Here is a 5,000-nt window from a genome sequence, read left to right on the forward strand (position 1 = left end):
AAGTGCACCTCTGTCTCGACCTCACCTGTTACGCAGTGACCACATATTTCGTTGCTCTCTTGGCAGCCAGGATTTTCTTTGTCTGCCTTTTTCTATGGCAAGATAGTGGTCACTTAGTCTGTATTTGGTCAGGATCTGTCTCTGCTTTATATCTCTAACAGTAAAGAGATATTCTTCCAATTGGTATTCTGATTTTATGGACCGGTAACATTCTAATTTGCTTTGTTTTTTTGTCTCCTTTTGCCAATGTTCAAGATATTTTTCTTTAGATTCTTGAATGATCGTATTGGTGTTCAGTTTGAAAGCAGCGCTTGTCTGAGAGAAGTTATTAATGGCTGTTAGGGGGAGATTAGTTAGTCTCAGTACAAGCTGACTTAGAGGACTCTTTTCAGGTTACAGATCTTGAGTTTTTACTGCATTAAAGTGCAGTGTGTCAGTGGGACTTGTTTGTATAACCCTCTCTCTCTCTCTCTTGTCATCCCTCCCTCTCTCTCTCTCTCTCTTGTCATCCCTCCTCTCTCCCTCTCTCTTTTGTCATCCCTCCCTCCCTCTCTCTCTCTCTCTCCTCTCTCTCTTCGTCATCGCTCCTCTCTCTCTCTCTCTCTCTCAGGAGAAGCAGCTCACACAGGAACAGAACAGAACAGAGCAGGCCGAACATTCCATGTCCACTGCCTGCCGTTTCATTACAAATGCCAGTGCTCGAGTGTGTGTGTTTGTGTGTGTGTGTGTGTGCCACAGTCAGACACACTCCACCATATTCCCCTTCTGGAGGAGTTACTGGAGACCACTGCTACGTGTGATATATGACACGTGGTTAGGGTGTGTGTGTGTGTGTGTGTGTGTGTGTGTGTGTAGCAACAAATGGCTTGGGATTGGATGGGAGAGTGGGGCGTACAATCTGTTCACTTCTCCTCATAAACACACACAGTGACGTAGGAGAATCACACACACAGAGACACTCGACCACACACACACACACACACACACACACACACACACACACACCACACACACACACACACACACACACACACACACACACACACACACACACACACACACACACACACACACACAGAGACACTCGACCACACACACACACACACACACACACACACACACACACACACACACACACACACACACACACACACCCTAACCACGTGTCATATATCACACGTAGCAGTGGTCTCCAGTAACTCCTCCAGAAGGGGAATATGGTGGAGTGTGTCTGACTGTGGCACACACACACACACACAAACACACACACTCAGCACTGGCATTTGTAATGAAACGGCAGGCAGTGGACATGGAATGTTCCGGCCTGCTCTGTTCTGTTTCTGTTCCTGTGTGAGCTGCTTCTCCTGAGAGAGAGAGAGAGAGAGAGGGAGCGATGACGAGAGAGAGAGAGAGAGAGAGAGAGAGAGGGAGGGAGGGATGACAAAAGAGAGAGGGAGAGAGGAGGGGATGACAAGAGAGAGAGAGGCCGTGCTGGCGAGGAGGAGGGTTCGAGCGGAGACACTCACGTGATGATCCTGTCTTTGCTCTTCTTCGGGACTGGCGCGCTCTCTTCTCCTCCTCCAGGGGGACGTCTAGTGTCGTCTCTCTGGCTTCTCTGCCATCCTGTCGTGTCAGACAGCTCACCGCCGCCCCCTAGTGTCCGGGAGGCTTTAAACGGGTCCACGAATCATCTAGAGTGTCCGGGTCGAAGTTATACGACCCTTTAGAGAGTACGGGGGAGCTGCTCATCTTGGCTCCCCCTCCGAACGGGTTGAAGTCGGGGTCGTCCCACTGGCTGGGGTCGAAAGCGCGTGAGGTGGTTTTGGGGATGGGGAGGTCATCCAGGTTTTGGGTCAGCGTTGACTCGAGGGCCAATGCTGGTTCCAGGTCCGAGGACGTGGAGTCCACGGTGGGTTCCACGACGGGTTCGGCTGCTTTCGGGCGCGGCTTCCTGGCCGAGGGCAGCCTGCTCACCGTCTTCTTGCCCAGCTTCCTGGGCGGTGGCTTCCTGGGCTCGTCGTCATCATTCAAGCCAAACTCCATTTTAACTGGCGGAGCGTCCTGTCCGTTCAAGCCAAACTCCATTTTAACTGGCTGAGCCTCCTGTGGGCGTGCCTCTGAGGGATTGACCTCCGGCTCTGATTGGCTGATTGTGGCCGAGGGTGGTGGGGAGCTCTGAAGCCTGGACCCTCCGTTGAGGAGAGACTTGAGGCTGTTGTCGAAGAGCTCGGGGTCGAGGTCGTAGCCCGCCTGGGGAGCGGGAGGTTCGTCGTCCACTTCGGACGGGTCAGGGGCGTTCAGGGAGGCGCTCATCGGCAGGGACGGGGGCCGGGGTGTGCGAGACTTGGGCTGGGATTTGGGGGAACCTTTGCCAGAGTGTCCATTACACAGCACCCCTTCACCGCCAGAACCTACGGGAGGTTCCGCCGGTTGCACCTCCTCCATGGGCTGGTTCTGGGGAGGCTCTGCTGTGAAGTGGGTCAGGGGCTGCTCCACCACAGCAGAACCCTCCGGCGGGCCCGAGAGAGGCTCATCCTCCTCCTGGGAGTTCTGGTTCTGATCCAGTGAGGGCTTCTGGACCTCCGTGGAGCTCTGGATCAGCTGCCCCGCATCCTCCGGTACCAGATCTGAGGAGACAGCAGAAGAAGAAGAAGAATTACATAACGCTCTGTGGTTACATGGTTACTGTGGTTACTGTGGTTACTATGGTTACTGTGCTGCCCCGCATCCTCCGGTACCAGATCTGAGTAGACAGCAGAAGAAGATGAGTTACATAACGCTCTGTGGTTACCATGGTTACTGTGCTGCCCCGCATCCTCTGGTACCAAATCTGAGGAGACGGCAGAAGATGAGTTACATAACGCTCTGTGGTTACCATGGTTACTGTGGTTACTGTGGTTACTATGGTTACTGTGCTGCCCCGCATCCTCTGGTACCACATCTGAGGAGACGGCAGAAGATGAATTACATAACGCTCTGTGGTTACTATGGTTACTGTGGTTACTATGGTTACTGTGCTGCCCCGCATCCTCAGGTACCAGATCTGGTTACTGTAAAAGCGTGTTTAACATCGTTATAGCATGTGACACCACTTAATGTAAGGATGAGAGAGAAAGAGAGGGAGAAATGATATAGAAGGAGATAGAGAGAGAGAGGGAGAGAGAGACAGAGAGAGGGAGATAGAAAGAAGATAGAAGTCTTAGAAACCAATATTTTGCCAAAATAAGACAAAGAGTTCCTTCGTCTAAATGATCTGGAGACAGTCCCGACTCTACTGGGAGAGAGGGAGGACTGCTGTAGACTGGAGAGACACACACACACACACACACACACACACACACACACACACACAAACACACACACTCTACTGGGAGAGAGGGAAGACTGCTGTAGACTGGAGACACACACACACACACACACACACACACACACACACACACACACACACACACTCTACTGGGAGAGAGGGAGGACTGCTGTAGACTGGAGAGACTCACACACACACACACACACACACTCTACTGGGAGAGAGGGAGGACTGCTGTAGACTGGAGAGACTCACACACACACGCACACACACACTCTACTGGGAGAGAGGGAGGACTGCTGTAGACTGGAGAGACTCACACACACACACACACACACACTCTACTGGGAGAGAGGGAGGACTGCTGTAGACTGGAGAGACACACACACACACACACACACACACTCTACTGGGAGAGAGGGAGGACTGCTGTAGACTGGAGAGAGACACACACACACACACACACACACACTCTACTGGGAGAGAGGGAGGACTGCTGTAGACTGGAGAGACACACACACACACACACACACACACACACACACACACACACACACTCTACTGGGAGAGAGGTAGGACTGCCGTAGACTGGAGAGACTCACACACACACACACACACACACACACACACACACACTCTACTGGGAGAGAGGGAGGACTGCTGTAGACTGGAGACTCACACACACACACACACACACACACACACACACACACACACACACACACAGACACTCTACTGCTGTAGACTGGAGAGACTCACACACACACACACACACACACACACACACACAGACACTCTACTGCTGTAGACTGGATATGTAGCAGCCTGCCATGAGCTCCACAGCTCTGTGAACCCCCTGTCCCACGTGGCTAATATTTAATGTTTACTAATTAATTATTAACTTGTTATATGTTTATATCCTTTGTTACCTTCTAAAGTTCCTATTGTTCCGCATGCTCTTTGTTCTGTTACTGTTCATTGTTTGTTTTATTTATTTATGTTAATTTCAATTGTATATTCTGTGTAAATATGCTTTGACAATGTTGTATTGTATGCAGTCATGGCAATAAAGCCATTTGAATTTGAATATAGATAGAGAGAGAGAGAGAGAGAGAAGGAGATAGATACAGAGATAGAGAGAGAGAGGGAGATAGAGAGATAGATAGAGAGAGAGGGTAAGGGGGGGTAGACATTGTGGGAGAGATACATCGTATCATTGCCATCCCAAATAAGCTGAATTTGAGAGAGAGATGGAGATGGAGAGGAAAGGAACCAAGCCTGTTAGCAAACACAGGTTACAAAAGGCTGCTTCATGCCTGCCGTACACACACACACACACACACACACACACACACACACACATACACACACTGCTTTATGCTTGCCGTAGACACTCACAATCGCTGCTTCATGTTAGCCATACACACACACACAGCTTCATGCTCGCCATAAACATAAAACACACAAACACACACACACACACACACACACATACATACACACACACACACTGCATCATGCTCGCCCATTGAAATCTGCTTTCTATCCTGTTGGTTCTGGGGTGGAGCGCTGGCTGTGCCCTTAAATGCCCTTAATGTCGCCCTTAATGTCACCCTGTTTCTATGATTCTAAGAATTACATTTTACGTCACAAGACCAAACTGGACCTAACTGGACTTTACAATTGTAGCAAG

General features: G+C 50.4%; 1 pseudogene across 1 annotated transcript in view; it reads right to left on the reverse strand.

Moving 5' to 3' along the window:
- The window catches only part of LOC308368391, a 70,441-nt pseudogene that overhangs the window by 16,100 nt on the left and 49,341 nt on the right, over positions 1 to 5,000 (reverse strand). Inside the window, exon 19 of the transcript XR_013969077.1 lies at positions 1,527 to 2,627. The product of XR_013969077.1 is annotated as an uncharacterized misc_RNA (transcript). The remainder of the gene's footprint in view (positions 1 to 1,526; positions 2,628 to 5,000) is intronic.

The sequence above is a fragment of the Sprattus sprattus genome (genome assembly GCF_963457725.1).
Source record: "Sprattus sprattus genome assembly, chromosome: 7".
NCBI lineage: Eukaryota > Metazoa > Chordata > Actinopteri > Clupeiformes > Clupeidae > Sprattus > Sprattus sprattus.